The sequence below is a fragment of the Elaeis guineensis genome, chromosome 15, assembly GCF_000442705.2.
Source record: "Elaeis guineensis isolate ETL-2024a chromosome 15, EG11, whole genome shotgun sequence".
Taxonomy (NCBI): domain Eukaryota; kingdom Viridiplantae; phylum Streptophyta; class Magnoliopsida; order Arecales; family Arecaceae; genus Elaeis; species Elaeis guineensis.
The window spans coordinates 44,916,973-44,934,924 of NC_026007.2; positions in this window are offsets into that span (position 1 = coordinate 44,916,973).

Below are 17,952 nucleotides of genomic sequence, written 5' to 3' on the forward strand. Positions count from 1 at the left end.
AACACTAACCTACAACCGTAACCCTAACCCTGACTTGACCCTGATCGGACCCTGACCCTGACACTATTCCTAACCCTATCCTTAGCTGTATCTCTAATCCAAACTCTAACATAAATTCTAACCCTAATACTAACCCAATCTACAATCCTAATCCCTCACCTAACCTTGACCCTCACCTGACCCTTTTCTAACCTTAAGCCTGACCTGACCTGACCTAACCCAATCACTAATCCTAACTCTAATACTAACCTAATCTATAATTCTGATCCCTCACCTGACCCTGACCTAACCTTGACCCTGACCTAATCACTAATCCTAACCCTAACCCTATCCGTATCCATAACCCAAACTCTAATATAATCCCTAACCCTAATACTAACCCAATCTACAACCATGATCCCTCACCTGACCCTGACCTAACCCAGTCACTAATCCTAACCCTAATCGTATCCCTAATCCAAACTCTAACTTAAACCCTAACCCTAATACAAACCCAATCTGCAATCTTGATCCCTCATTTGACCCTGACCCAACTCGACCCTGACCCAACTCAACCCTAACCTGACCCTAACTTGACCCAGACAGTAATCCTAATGCTAAACCTAACTCGATTCACCCCCTAACCTAATACCAAAAACCTATAAACCAATAACAAATATCACAGAGAGGTTGTGGCTTTTTTAATGGAGTGGATGGCTGTCCAAGGTGAGCACCAACCCTCCATGCCCAACGTTGGCTCCCCCACTTGTACTCTCAATCTTTACATGCACAAATTACCTCTAAATCATAAAAAAATTACAACACAAGGATACAAATCATCGGAGGCACAAATGAACTGAGATCTCTCCTCAAATGATGCATCTCAGTCGATAAAAAGCCACAACAAACTTGCAACAATCCCCCAAATATTTCATAAGTCCCAAAAAAAATAGCCTATCACATATTTACATCGATGTATCTTTCTCAAATGATGCACCATGGGAGTGGGAAGGCTACGGAAAAACTTGCAGTAGCCCCCTAATGTCTAATGAGAATATCAAAATCCCACCAAAGTAGAGGCAATCGGAAAACAATGTAAGATCAAATCGGCTGCCAAGCTCTCTTAAGAAGAAAACCAACCAATCCTCTCTCCCGTCTATGACCATATCAATATAACTATTAGATATTGACTCTGAAAAATGGATGAAAGTGATGAAGTCAGAAATTGACTCCATGCTTCCAACCAGCCTTGTCTTATAGGTCTCTACCTTACCATCCAACTCAATTTTTTTTTATAGATCTATTTATACTCAATAGGTATAATATTTTTAGGTGGATCTACTAAGGTTGACTCCCACTTGACCTAAAGCCAATTGACCATATATCTAAGATCCATCTTCCTAAAGAGAGCTTCGATCTTCTGCTGGCTAAGAGGCTTGGTCAGCAAGTCCGCTACGTTCTGCGTGGAGTCGACTCTTTGCACCTTGACAAACTTCTTCTCGAGATATTCGCGTATGATGTGGAACCACCGCTATATATGTTTAGACTTCTGGTAAGACCTAGGCTCCTTAGCGAGAGCTATGGCATCGTTGTTATCGTAGTGCAATACAATAGCATCTGATGGCATCACACCCAGCTCCACAACGAATTTCTTGAACCAGCATGCTTTTTTAGTAGCTTCAGAGGCGGTGATGTACTCAGCTTCCGTAGTTGAATCAGCAATGACTGACTGCTTGAAACTCTTCCAGCTAACCGATCCTCATTATACAGAAAAATATATCTCAATATAGACTTTCTATCATCGATATCAGATATGAAGTCTGAATCAGTGTATCCCTCCACATTCAACTCCGATCCTCCATCAAAAATCAAGAACAAATCCTTAGTCCTTCTTAAGTACTTAAGGATGTTCTTTACAGCAATCCAATGCTCTTCACTTGGGTTCGCCTAATATTTACTTATGACACTCATGGCAAGGGCTATATTAGGTCATGTATACAATATCGTATACATGAGGCTCCCTATTGCCGAAGCATAAGGGATTTTGCTCATGCACTGGATCTCCCCAGGTATGTCAGGACATATCTTCTTGGAGAGATGAATACCATGCCTAAGAAGCAAGAGATCTCTTTTAGAGTTTTTCATGCTGAACCTCTTCAGCACCTCCTCTATGTACATATGCTGTGAGAGTCCTATCATTCTTTTAGATCTATCTTTATAGACCTTTATACCAAAAATGTAAGAAGCTTCTCCTAGGTCTTTCATGGTAAATTCTTTTGATAACTATACTTTGACTGATGTCAGCCTGAGAATATCATTCCTAATCAAAAGGACGTCATCCACGTACAATATAAAAAATATGACAGCGCTCCCATTGATCTTTTTATACACATATGGCTCCTCCTCATTTTTGATAAAATCAAATATTTTGATCACATCATTAAAATGAGTGTTCCAACTTCGAGATGCTTGTTTAAGTCTATATATGACCTTTGCATCTTGCAGACCTTATGATCACTATCACTAAAAGTGAAACCCATAGACTGCTCTATATAAATATTTTTCTCAAGATATTCATTTAGGAAGATAGTTTTTACATCTATCTGTCAGATTTTATAATCATGAAAAGTTACAACCGTAAGCAGAGTCTGGATGGATTTCAGTATGGTCACAGACGAAAAGATTTTCTGATAGTCAATGTCTTCATATTGACTATAACTTTTCGTAATCAGTCTTGTCTTATAGGTCTCTATTTTACCATCTGATCCAAATTTTTTTTTATAGATCCATTTACACCTAATAGGTATAATACCTTCAGATGGATCTACTAAGATCTAAATCTGATTGAAATGCATGGAGTCGATTTCTAATTTCATTACTTCCATCTAGTTTTCAGAGTCAAAATCTAACATCACCTTATCGTAAGTCTTAGGATCATTCTTAATATCTCTATTCTCCATAAGGAATGCTTCCTCTAGATCCTCTGTAAGAATACCTAAGTACCTTTCAAGAGGATGGAAGATCCTATTTGATCTACGAGATGGAAGAGGTACCATATATACTGACTCACTACTAGGTTCAGATTCTTGGACTTGATCCTCTTCAGAGATCTTCTCTTCGAGCTTAATCTCTCCTACTGCCTTTATCTTGGATAAATTTTTTTTTCAAAAAGACAACATGATAGCTCACAATCACATTGTGATCCTCAAGAAAATAGAAGTAATATCCCATGAATTTCTTAGGATACCCTATAAAATGAGTCCTAAAAGATCTAACCTCTAACTTATCCATCTGTTGTCGCTTGATATGAGCCGAACATCCCCAAATCTTGAGATAACTAAGAGTTGGCTTCTTACCATGCCATAACTTGTATGGTATGGTAGGAATAGTTTTAGAGAGAATCTGATTTACAAGATGATTTGCAGAAAGTAACGCATGTCTCCAGAGAAAGACAGAAAGATCTGTGAAGCTCATCATGGATTAGACCATATCAATAGGGTTCGATTCCTCCTTTCGAATATCCTATTGAGCTGAAATGTTTCTGGAGGTATCCACTATATGACTATGCCATTATCCTTAAGATAGATCTGAAAATTTTTACTAAGATATTCTCCTCCTCGATCTGATCGAAGAATTTTTATAGATTTTTCGGTTTACTTTTCTACTTCATGTCTGAACTCTTAAAACTTTTCAAAGGCTTCAAACTTACGATGCATCAAATACATAAATTCATACTGTGAATAATTATCGATAAAAATTATGAAGTAGACATAGCCACCCCTGACCTATACATCGAATGGACTGCACACGTCAATGTGCACCAGGGCTAATATCATAGTGGCCCTTTCCCCTTGTCTTATAAATGATAGTTTAGCCATTTTTTCTTAAAGATATGACTCATAAATCGGATAAGACTCAAAAGTCAATGGCTCGAGAAGGCCATCTTTCTCCAGTTTATTGAGTCTATCCTCTCTTATATGGCCTAGTTTAAGATGCTACAGATATTTTTGGCTAATCCTATCTCTAAGTCTCTTAGACTCTATGACATTTATAGTTTGCTCGTTAATATTAACACTCGCATCCACATATAAATGATAAAGACTATCAATCAAAAAAGCACATACAATAACTTTATTTTCAAAATAAATTATACACATATCTTTATTGAAATAAAAATTATAGTTATCCTGTGCTAGTACAGATATAGAAATCAAATTTTTATTGACTACAGATATAAAATAGTAGTTTTCCAAAATTAACTAATTCCTAACGTAGACGCAGAGGGTATATCCCAACGGCCGCAGCAGCAACTCTTGCTTCATTACAGACTTGAAGAGTGATCTCACCATCTCTTAGCCCTATAACTTCTTCCAGACCCTGCATAGAAGTACATAAATGAGTACTTGAACCAAATCTAGAACCCAATTAGAAGAAGAGAAAATCGTTAGATTAGCTTCAATTACAAGCAAATCAGACATACCTTCAAAAGACCTATCCTTTTTCCTGTTCTTCATAGTTGCCAGATAGGGCAAACAATTCCTTCTCCAATAGCCTTCGACATTGCAATTGAAACATTTTTCTTTATCACCAGCCTTCTTTGGAACTTTCTTCTTAGGCTTGCTCTCATTCTTTTACTTCTTTGCAGGCTTCTTCTTCTTCTTGAAAGAAGACTTTTTATTAGAGGAAGCCTGCTTTACAGTTAGAACTATATCCCTTGAACCTTTCAAGATGCCCTCAACAGTCACCAACATGTTCAGCAATTTAAACAAAATGCTATCAATCTTATTCATATGATAGTTCATAATGAACTATCCAAATAAACTAAAAAGAGACTGAAAGATCAAATCCACCTGTAATTTTTTGTCCATCATCATCCCGAGCTTCTGAAGCTCTTTGATATCCTTGATCATTGTCAAACAATAATCATTGATAGACTGTCCATCATACATCTTCATTCTAAAAAGTCTATGAAAGACTTCAAAGTGAGTCATGCAACTCTGTCCATCATACAACTCTTGTAGGTGAGTCAGCATGTCTTTAACGATAAGCATATCTTCATGTTGGCACTGAAGATCATTTGACATGGGTGCGAGAATATAGCACTTCATCCTATTATCTTCATCCATCTACTTCTCAAGTGCGGCTCGTTGATCAAGGGATGGACGAGCTGACAACATAGACACATTCTGATCTAACATGTAGCACTTCGTCCTATTGTCTTCATCCATCTACTTCTCAAATGCGGCTCGTTGATATAGGTTAACTTTTCGAAACTGAGAATGATTTTTAAATTTTTGAGCCAGTCTTTGTAGTTTGTCTCATATCAAAGATACGGGCTAAAAGGTTTGAACTCGATATGGTTATCTGCAGAGAGAACAATTTCTAGTTAGATGTTTGTACTTGTTAAATATTTATTCTAAAAACTTTAAAAATAAATAAAGCTCCCACTATTTTCTCAAATCCTCACACTCCTTGGGTGGAGAAACAAAAATCTATATACGATTGATTTCTAGTGGGTACTGTGATTCCACTGATCCATACACACCTCACCTAACAGTTATTAGTGAGCACAGACCAATGAGTGGATAACACCTTGTCCATTACTTCACTAAGCAAAATACAGTAGGTTCGGTCTCTAAATTTTGTAGCCTCACCTAATAGTTATTGATATATTTCTTAGTTAAGTCAAACCCATCGTTCACTAGTAGATGCAAAGTCATCATTGGATCCCTCACTTAATAGATATTGGGTTCAACCTCATCTTTACCCTGAGGTATCTAATGCTAATAGAGTAGTTATACCTTTTCGATGCAATCAAACCACTGTAACCAGTCGAGAACGATCAATGTCAAAAAGGCACCCTTATCTCTATAATGGTGGAAAATTGCTAGACTAAATATTTAGTAAGAAAATTTAGATTTAGATCTCTTCTAAGTCAGCAGATCTGATATCTGATTGATCAAGTTTAAGTCAACACAATCACATGTCTGACCAACCTAGTCGGCATGGGTGAACTTGAGTCAATAAATTTTAATACAAAACATAATCTCCCAAAATGATCAGATAAATTAAGATGAGTGGGGGTCCTCCTGTTTCTTTTCTTAGACAACAACGAATTGATTAGATCAGATAATAGAATCAATTAAATAACCACCATCTAGGTACTTACCTTAGACACTAAATTGGTTGATTAGAATTGATCAGATTAACCTGTTGACCCGAGCCTGAACCACTAAATTAAATTAGGTCTTGAGTCAATTAATTTACATCAAAATATTAATCGATGCAATCAATTATAACTAAACTTAACTTTAAGCCCTTTTGACCTAATCCTAACCAACCATTGATTAGGTTCAATCAACTGTTTAAAATCAACAATGGGTTCTAGCCTGATCTAATCAATTGATCTTAATTATAGTTTGATCACTAAACTTAATTTATTCAACCCATACCCATATGCAATAACATAATTTTTAGATTCTAAAAATATTTTTAAATTATATTTTATTGTATGCATTAGTGGCTTATGATCTTAAAATAGTTTCAAATTTAAACCTAATATCATATATTACATATATGAAGTTTTAGATCTAAACTACAAACATATATCACATATATATTAATTTTTAGATCTAAAATTAAAATTACACATATCAAATACATATAAAATTAGATCTAAAATAATAATTAAAATATTTTAAAAATATTTTTTTAAAAAATTGATTCGCATCAAACTAGGATAACCTTTTCAATATAGGACGTAAATCCTATATCAGGACAACCTTATACCAGTCTAATGTAAACTTTTAATCATTTTAATTTTAAATTTAATATAATTAAAGATATATTACATATATCTATTTTTAGATCTAAAAGATTGATTTAAATATTTTAAAAATAATTTTTAAAATCGATCAATCTTGTGCTAGGGCAACCTTTTCAATATAGTATTAAATGTATGTCCTAGAAACCAATATGGCTGACATATTGTAATAAAACTAGGATATAATTTTATACTTAATATATTAATTTGATCAATAAAAGGATAAGTTCATTTTTCATTCAAGTATGATGTATCCTTGAATCATCCATGAAATCAATATTTCGATACATATTCTCAAAATATTGAGAATTAGAGATATTTATTTAATTTCTAAATATTTTTAATTATAGTATCATCATGACGATGGTGATCGATCCAGATAGATCGATGTACAGATCACTTCCATCGGGATAGATGAGTCTCTGATTTATAGTGTAGAGACATTGAGCGATGAGTGCGGATAGTTATTAGAGAACAACTAGTACTGAGTGTGACCATATGAGAGATCACTTGAATTTTTACTCGATCATCAGTGATTGTCTCGACGTTGTAGTTGTGTGAATGATCTTTTAATCTATGATGGTATGATTACTCATAGTGAGGCTGCTGGAGTTTGACTGACACATAAACATGATCTCAATGAGCTCTTGTAGTGGATGTTGGTGACAGTTGGTTTACTGTAGGTGTAAGGTGCACATCAAGATAGAATCTATCGATCTTGATAGAAAAGAGTAGTCCTATGAGATTTGAAAGGCTAAGTCTGAGAGTTTTATAGCCACAGCAGTGTAATTGATGAAAATTTTTTTTTTATAAGGATCACAATTGGACTTGAGCTGATCAAATTTATCATATGACTGATAATAAAGTTTGATAATTTATCCATGATCTGCCATCTAGTCGGGACTCACAATAGAGGGACTGAATCATATGTTAACTCACCTTGAGGTTCATTTTCAATTCTACTGAGTTACCACCTTGAGGGTTGCTCAGGATCGACAATCCTTGATGAGTTAGAGTGAAATTATTTCAATCTATTGAAAAGAGTTTCAATGAAACAATGATAGAGATCATTGTATATCTCACCAAGACATAATTGAACCTATGAGGTCACACAATAAAGAGATTAGATCTGAAATAAGCAATTAGACTTATGAAGTCTCAATCGGATTTAGAAAAATCCTATTAGGTTCAAGATAATCTTACTAGCACATCATTTGACCTAATTTTCTCTTTAGATTTGAATTTTTTATTTGATAAAATTAATTAAAACTTCATTATCTTCTAATAATCTAAATGAATTAGATTCATTGGGCTCTAATTGTTGGATGTCTAAGATTTTGGATCAAATAAATTAAGGGTGCAAGTCCTTAATTAATTTTCTTGATAGTTTTCATTGGCCGCCATTTGATTTGATCAAGTTGGATGTGTCCACCTATTAGAGGATGTGTGGAGCCATTATGGGGCATCCCATGGGTGTAAAATGACGTATGTTTTTGTGAGTGCAAAGGCTCCAATTGTTAGCACCTAATAGATTTCTTAAAGGGAGTCAAATAACTAGAGGAATAAGGATTCTTACTGCAAGTAGGAGTTGTATTAAGTGGTTATTTGATTTTGAATAGGATTCAAATCTTATACCTATTTAAAGAGACCTTCTTTAAAGTATCTAGGTACTTCAACCAGCAGCTCCATGCCCCCTTTGAAGAGCCCCACACCCCTCTTTCTCTTCTCCCTCTCTTCTCCCTTGGAGATCCAACACCCACACCTTGGGCGTCCTTCATCCTTCACGCCCAAAGGGGTTTGGGCATTTCTCTTGTTTGCTGGTTTCTACTTCTTGGTTGCTTCATAATCTAGGAAAGAAAAAGTAAGACAAAAAGAGAAGAAAAGAATTAAGAAAAGGATTAAAGAGTTGATCGTGATCCAGGCTTTATTCAGATTCGCAGACTGTTTTTCTTAGAGAAAAAAATCAATATCAAAGAGGATTGTTCCAGGCTGATCTTGAGTGGATATCCATAGAAGCTGGATACTTGTGCAGCTAAGAGAGAGTATCTTCTCTTTCGGATCCAGATTTGAAAAAAAAAATTATGAAAAAGGTATGTGATTCGATCACATGATCAATTTCAGCATATGTCCAATTTTAGCATATGAAGTAGATCTTAGTGGTTTATATTTTATGCATGCATGATATAGATTAAAAAGAGTTTTAATCTTCTATTCTATTATTATATTTAAAAAAAAATTAAAATATACATGCATATCTAGACCTAAAAATTCTAACAGTGGTATCAGAGCTTTGGATTTCATATGCATGAAATTGACATATATATTTTGAAAAAAGTTTCAAAATCTGATTTTTTCTTGATACATGAGATGTATAGATAAGTATTTTAAATCTAAAATTTATTTTAAGTTTAATTATAAAATATATTGTTGATATGTGAAAGCATGCATAGATCTGAATTTTATTCTAGAATAATTTCTAGTTTATAATTATATGATATGTAGATGCATACATAAACCTAAAATTTTATTTGATCTAATTTATAATTTATATATGAGATATATGATTATATATTTAGGTCACAAAATTATTTTCAATATGATTCATGATTTGTATATGAGATATATGATATCATGTATTGATCTAAATTTTTATTTAGATATAAATTTTATATACATATACGAGATATATGTTTGTCTGTTAAATCTAAAAATTAGTTTCATGATTGAAAACTTACCTTTCATGCAAAGAATTTAGATTTAAAATTTAATTTTAGAATCTAAAATTTGTATTTATGCATAAGGATTTTGGTTATGAAAAAATCAAAAATTAAGTTATGTAATTAGATTACATCTAGGATTTTTGATTTGAACATTATAGGTTAGATCAATTAAGCTAAATGATCATGTAATTATTGTTGATCAAATTGATTGAATCTCATATATTGAATTGATTAACCTAAGGATCTAATTCAGCTCAAAGGCTTGAGCCGATTCACTTAAATTAACCTATTTGGACCAACTGACCTATTGGTGTCTAAGGCAACTAATTGAGAGGTGATTATTTAATTAATTTTGTTAACTGATCTGATCAATTTATTGGTACCTAAGAAAAACAACGAGAGGACCCCCATCGATTTTCACTTACTTGGCCAATTTGAAAGATTGAGCCCTGAATAAGGTTGCTTGGTATTTTTGATTTAGCCCATACCAATTAAATCAGTCATATGATGACTGATTAGATGAGATCTAAATCTAAATTTTTCTACAAATATTAAGTCTATAAGTTTTCCACCATTGTAGATGTACAGACATGCTACTGGTATTGATTATTCTCGATTGATTACAGTGGTTCAGTTGCATCAGAACACGCAACCACTCATTAGCAAAGAGTTGCTCTAGGGTAAGGATGGGGTTAGGCCCAGTAACTATTAGGTGAGGAACCCAATAACGGCTTTGCACCTACTTATGAATAGTGGGTCAGACTTAACTAAGGAATATGGTCAATAATTGTTAGGTGAGCCCACATGACTTAGAGATCAAGCCGCTGCAATATGCTTAGAGAAGTATTTAGGCAAAGAGTTATTTACGCATTGGTGTGCATGTTACCAATAACTGTTAGGTGAGGTACATGGCATCGGTGGGACCACAGCACCCACTAGAAATCTAATTATCGCATTAGAATTTTTATTTTTCACTCGGAGAGTGGAGGGAACTGAAAAATTAGTGAAAATCATTGTTTGCATCTTAAGTCTCTAGAAGCAAATATAATTTTAAAATATAAAAGTCTAACTTGAATTTTTACTCTTGTAGTTAAACAATATCAGCCTCAAACCCTCAAGTCCGCGTCCTTGAATCAAATCGTTTGACTGGAACAAACTGTAAAGACTGGCTAAGAAACTTCAGGATTGTCTTGACTTCTGAAAAACTAAGTCATGTACTCGATTAGGAACCCCTAGTGTTACCAAACCATTCTACTGCTGAGCAAAAAGTAGCTTATGAAAAGTGGATGGATGAAGACAGTCGGGTCAAGTGCTATGTATTGGCATTTATATCAAATGAGTTGCAAAGCCAGTATGAATATATGCCCACTATTAGGGCTATGATTACTCATCTACAAGAGTTGTACGGTGAGCAGAGCCATACAGCATGCTTCGAAGTGTCCAAGAGACTCTTCAATTTGAAGATACGTGAAGGACAGTCAGTTCATGAGCACTATATGATAGTGATTAAGGACATTGAGGAGCTTGGAAAGCTTGAGCTTGATATGCAAAAGGAATTGCAGATAGATTTGATCCTTCAATCCCTTACAAGTTCATATAATCAATTTATTATAAATTTTTATATGAACAAACTCGATTGCACTATATCCGAACTGATCAACATGTTGGTTACTACGGAAAGAACATTGAAGAGTTCAAGGGGTACTGCTCTTACTGTGGAGCGGACTTCTTTCAAGAGAAAGTCTAGTTGGAAGAAGAAGACTAAATCCACTAAGAAGCAGAAGAAAGAAAGCAAGCCAAAGAAGGATGTTCTAAAGAAGGCTGAATCAAAGGGAAAGTATTTCCACTGTGATGCTGAAGGCCACTAGAGAAAGAACTGTCCACTCTACTTGGAGAGCCTAAAGATAAAGAAGGGTGATAAACCTTTAGAAGATATGCTCGTAATTGAATCTAACCTTATAATTTCTTCTACTTCTAGTTGGGTATTTGATTTTGATTCGAGTGCTCATATATGTACCTCAATGCAGGATCTAATAGAAAGTAGGAGGTTGAGGAAAGGTGACATGATCCTTCAGATCGATAATGGAGCAAACATTGTTATAGAAGTCATTGATACTTATCCTCTTCGATTACCGTCAAAATTTAGATTAGATTTAAAAGATTGTTATTTTATTTTTGTAGCTAGTCGGAATTTGATTTTCATTTTTGTGCTAGCACAGGAAGGTTTTGGAATTTAATTTCAATAAAGACTTTTATTTTATTTATTTATGAAATAAATTGATTGCATGAGGTCTTTTAATTGACAGTCTATGTCACTTGCATGTTGATGCAAATATAAATTTGAACGAGCAAATAGTGAGTGCCATAGGTCAAAAAAGATCCAGAGATGAAATTAACCAAAAGTACTTGTGACATCATAGACTAGGTCATATTAGAGAGGACAGGATAAATAAATTGAAAAAGGATGGGATCCTTGGCTTTCTTCATCCAGAGTCGTATCTAGCCTGTGAATCTGCCTTTGAGAAAAAATGGTCAAGTTATCCTTTGTAGGACATGGGGAAAGAGCCACTGAGTTATTTACCCTGGTATACACCGATGTGTGTGAGCCTTTTGATGTGCAAGCCAATGGTGGTTATAGCTACTTTATTATCTTTATTGATGATCTGTCTAGATATGAGTATGTGTATCTGATGAAACATAAGTCTAAAGTTTTTGAAAAGTTTAAGAAATTCAGAAATAAAGTAGAAAAACAAACAGGCAAGCCCATTAAGATTTTTCAATCCGATCGAGGAGGTGAATACCTTAATCAAAAATTTTTGAAATATCTCAAAGATAATGGCATAGTCTCTCAATAGACTCCTTTCAAAATAACTCAGCTCAAAAGGTATCCGAAAGAAGAAATAGGATCCTATTAGATATTATCAGGTCCATATGAGCTTCACTGATCTACCATTATATCTTTGGGGACATACCTTATTAACTGCCATTCACCTGTTGAATAAGGTTTCATCAAAATTTGTTTCTACCACACCTTATGAGATATGGTACGATAAGAAGTCGAGTCTAGATTATCTTAAAATTTGAAGATGTTTGGCCTATATCAAGAGATAGATGGCTGATAAATTAAAGAATAGATCTGTAATAGCTCGTTTCATAGGGTATCCAAAAGAATTAATAGGATACTACTTCTACTTTCTATAAGATCACAATGTGATTGTGAGTTGAAATGCCATATTCTTAAAAAAATAGTTTATCCAGGATAGTGGCAGTGGGAGGTTAGTTAAGCTCAAAGAAAAGATCTCTGAAGAGCAAAGAGCTATAGATACTCAGAAACCCATTATTTATGAGTCAGTAGTTGACGTTCCTCTACCACCTCGTAGATCTAGCAAGATCTCCTGACCTTCTGAAAGATACATGGGTATGCTTATGGAGGAATTAAAGAAAATATTTTTTATGAGAGATAAGGGTCATGGTGATGATCCTAATATCTTTGACGAGGTAATATCTGACATTGATTTCGAGAAATGGTTAGATGCAATGAAATCAAAAATTGATTCGATGCATTCGAACCAAATATGGACCTTAATGGATCCACTTGAGGGTATAGTACCCATTGGGTGTAAATAGATCTACAATAAGAAAATAGGTGTCAATGGTAAGGTAGAGACCTATAAAGTTCGGCTTGTGGTAAAAGGTTATAGCCAGTGCGAGGGCATTGACTATCAAAAAATCTTCTCGTCCGTAGCCATGCTGAAATCTATCCACACTCTGCTTGCTATTGCAGCCTATTATGATTATGAAATCTCATAGATGGATGTGAAAATTATTTTTCTAAATAAATATCTTAAGGAAGATATCTATATGGAGCAGCCTTTAGATTTTACATCTGGTGATAGTGATTACAAAGTTTGTAAGCTGTAAAGATCCATATACAGATTAAAGCAAGCTTTTTAGAGTTAGAATCATCATTTTGATGATGCAATTAAATCATTTGATTTCATCAAGAATAAAAAAAAATTTGTGTATACAAAAGGATCAGTGGGAGCGCAATAACATTTCTTGTACTGTATGTGGATGATATTCTCCTCATTGGGAACGATATTCTCATGTTGACTACGGTCAAAAGATGGTTGTCCAAGAAATTCTTCATAAAAGACCTAGAGAAAGTATCCTATATTCTTAAAATAAAGGTCTATAGGGATAGATCTAAAAGGATGCTAGGTCTGTCACAAAAGCTGTACATAGAGAAAGTGCTGAAGAGGTTCAGCATGGAAAATTCTAAAAGAAAATTTTTACCTCTTAGGCATGGTATTAATCTTTTCAAGACGACGTGTCCGACCACATCTGAGGAAGTTCAATGCATGAATAGGATTCCTTATGCCTCAGCCATAGGGAGCCTCATATATGCCATACTGTGTATTCGACCTGATATTGCCCTTGTTGTGAGTATCACAAGCAGGTATCAATCAAATCCAGACGAGAAGCACTGGATAGCTGTGAAGAATATTCTTAAGTACTTGAGAAGAACTAAGAATTTATTCTTGACTTTAGAGGAGGTTCTGAATTGCGAGTCGAGGGGTATACTAATTTAGACTTCATATCTGATCTTGATGATAGAAAGTTTACATCAGGATATGTGTTCGTATGTAATGATGGCACAGTCAACTAGAAGAGTTTCAAGCAACCCATCATAGCAGATTCGACCACAGAGGCTGAATATGTCGCTGCTTCAGATACTGCAAAGGAAGGCTTCTGATTCAAAAAATTTATAGTAGAATTTAGGGTTATGACATCAGATGCCATACTACTTTATTACGACAATGAAGCCATAGCACTTGCTAAGGAGTCGAGGTCTCATCAGAAATCAAAGCATATCGAGCGACAGTATCATGTCATATGCGACTATCTCGAAAAGAAATATGTCGAGGTGCGAAGAGTAGACTCCGCGAACAATGTGATGGACCCATTGACAAAGTAATTGAGCCAACAAAAAATGAAAGTCCATCTTAAGAGGATGGGACTTAGATTAGTGGCCAATTGATTTTAGTCCAAGTGAAAGATTGTTAGATATATGTCCTAGAAGTCAATATGGCTGACACATTGTAATAAAGCTATGACATAATTTTATACTTAATATATTGATTTGATCAATAAAAGGACAAGTTCATTTTTCATTCAAGTATGTTGTGTCCTTGAATCATCCATGAAATTAACATTTCGATACATATTCTCAAAGTATTGAGAATTAGAGACATGTATTTAATTTCTAAATATTTCTGATCATAGTATTATCATAAGGATGGTGATCGATCCAGATAGATCGATGTACAGATCACTTCCTTCAGGATAGATGAGTCTCTGGTCTCCAGTGTAGAGCACTGAGCGATGAATGTGGGTAGTTGTTAGAGAACAACTAGTATTAAGCATGACCATATGAGAGATCATTTAAATTTCTATTCGATCGTCAGTGATTGTCTCGATACTATAGTTGTGTGAATAGTCCTTTGATTTGCGATGATATGACTACTCGTAGTGAGGCTACTGGAGTTTGACTGATACATAAACATGGTCTCAATGAGCCCTTGTAGTAGATGTTGGCGATAGTTGATCCACTGTAGGAGTAGGATGCACATCAAGATGAAATCTATCGATCTTAATAGAAAGGAGTGATCCTATGAGATTTGAGAGGCTAAGTTCGAGAGTCTGTGGTCACAGCAATGTGATTGATGAAAAAATTTTTCATAAAGATCATAATTGGACTTGAGCTAATCGAATTTATCATATGACTGATGATGAGGTTTGACGATTTATCCATGACCTGCCATCTAGTCAGAACTCACGATAGAGAGACTGAATCATACATTAACTACATCTTGAGGTTCATTTTTAGTTTCACTAGGTTGCCACTATATACTGCTAGGTATCATTGGTGGATTGTGAGAGCTCACTAGAGTTGTTTAGGATCGACAATCCTTGATGAGTTAGAATGAAATTATTTCGATCCATTGAAAAGAGTTTCAATAATATAATGATAGAGATCATTGTATATCTTACTATCAGATAGAATTGAACCTATGGGGTCACACAACAAAGGGATTAGATCTGTAATAAGTAATTGGGCTTATGCAGTCTCAATTGGGTTTAGAAAAATTCTATTGGGTTCAAGGTAACCTTGCTAGCACATGATTGGATCTAATTTTCTCTTTACATTTAAATTTTTTATTTGATAAGATTAATTCAAACTTAATTATCTACTAATAACCTAAATGAATTGATTTATTAGGCTCCAATTGTTGGGTGTCTAAGATTTTGGATCAAATGAATTAAGGGTGTAAGTCCTTAATTAATTTTTTTGATAGTTTTCATTGGGCGCCATTTGATTTGATCAAGTTGGACATATCCACCTATTAGAGGGCATGTGGAACCATTATGGGACATCCCATAGGTGCAAGATGGGGTGTATTTTTGTTGATGAAAATGCTCCAATGGTTGGCGCCTAATGGATTTCCTAAAGGGAGTCAAATAACTAAAGGAATAAGGATTCCTAATGCAAGTAGGAGTTGTATTAAGTAGTTGTTTGGTTTTGAATAGGATTCAAACCTTATGCTTATTTAAAGGGGTCTTTCCTAAGGTCTCTAGGTACTTCAACTAGTAGCTCCACACCCCCTTTGAAGAGCCCCATGCCCCTCTTTCTCTTCTCCCTCTGTTCTCCCTTGGAGATCCAACACCCACACCTTGGGTGTCCTTCATCCTTCACGCCCAAAGGGGTTTGGGCATTCCTCTTATTTGCTGGTTTCTATTTTTTGGTTGCTTCATAATCTAGAAAAGAAAAAGCAAGAGAAGAAGAGAAGAAAAAGATCAAGGAAAGGATCAAAAAGTTGATCGTGATCCAAGCTTCATTCAGATTCGCAGGCTATTTTTCTTAGAGAAAAAAATCAATATCAAAGAAGGCTGTTCCAAGCTGATCCTGAGTGGATACCCATAGAGGTCGGATACTTGCGCGGCTAAGAGAGAGCTTCTTCTCTTTCAGATCTAGATTTGAAAAAAAAAATTACGAAAAAGATATGTGATTCGATCACATGATCAATTTCAGTATATGAAGTAGATCCTGGTGGTTTATATTTTATACATGCGTGATATAGATTAAAAAAAATTTTAACCTTTTATTCCGTTACTATGTTTAAAAAAAAAAAAATTGAAACATACATGCTGTTGGAGCACGATCCCGGCTCCTCCCACGGACCTTGGGTGCAGCGGAACCAGCAACGAACAGATCTGGAGACTTCTGGACTCGATCTAAGGCCCTTGACGAAATCAGCCTGTTTGCTGTCTTCTTCATCAGCCTTTCGTTCCAGATGAAGAACGCCTCTGAAATCACCTCTGAAAAATTAAAAATCTGGTACCCAACCAGATCAGGCCTGGATCGAGGTCCTCCAATTTGTAGATCTCGAATCAAGGTATTCTAGATAGGGAAGAAGATAGATAGAGACAGACCTTGCAGATCTGTCCTGCTGCAGCCTTTCCTGTAGATTTGTTGATGGAGATCTCACCCACACCTCAAACAACCTCAGATCAACTCCAAATATGAGAGCAACTTGTATCAACCTCTTCTCAAGAGATTTCAGATCCTAGACCTGATGCTTGGGTCGCTGCAAGAGAGAGAGAGAAGAAAATGGCTGGCGGCTGCAAGGGGGAAGGGGCTAGCGCCTCCTTGCTTTTCTTTCCTTTTATGGACCTGGAGGCAAGAAACCCTAGGGTTTCTTGCTCCTGAGGCATGGAGAATTGCTGGAGAGAGAGGGAGAAGAGAGAGAGAGAGACTTGGGAGAAAGAGTCTTGTATTCCCTTGGCTTAATCAAACCTATACAAGTACATGTATATATAAACACAGGGTCAAGTGACCCAAACCCAAAACTCCCTTGACCAACTCTATGGGAGATTAGGTTAACCCAAGCCCATGTACACCCATGACTCGACCTAATCTCACCTATCCTGGGCCCAGACCTGGCCCATAAAGAGTTGGTCCCTTGAGGCCCACATAACCTAGACCTCAAGAACCCGAAAGGCCCACAGCCTTTCAACCTAGGGCCCAACTAGCCCTAGAGCCTCCATGAAGCCCTCATGAATGATGGACCTTGGCCTTAGCCTTGGTCCCCTGGGCCTTGGGCACACCACCTAGATCACAACAATCTCCACCTTGGTGTCCCAAGGCCTCAACCAGCTCCACTCTGTCCATCAGCCGCATCAGCTCAACACATCTCTAAAAGCTGTCCCGTAGAAGTACTTTCGTAAGTGCATCAGCTGGGTTCTCCTTGGTGTGTACCTTTACCAGCTCCACCTCGCTATTCTCCACAAGCTCCCTGATCTGATGATACCGAATGTCAATGTGCTTTGTCCTTACATGATAGACTGAGTTTTGTGCTAATAGAAGTG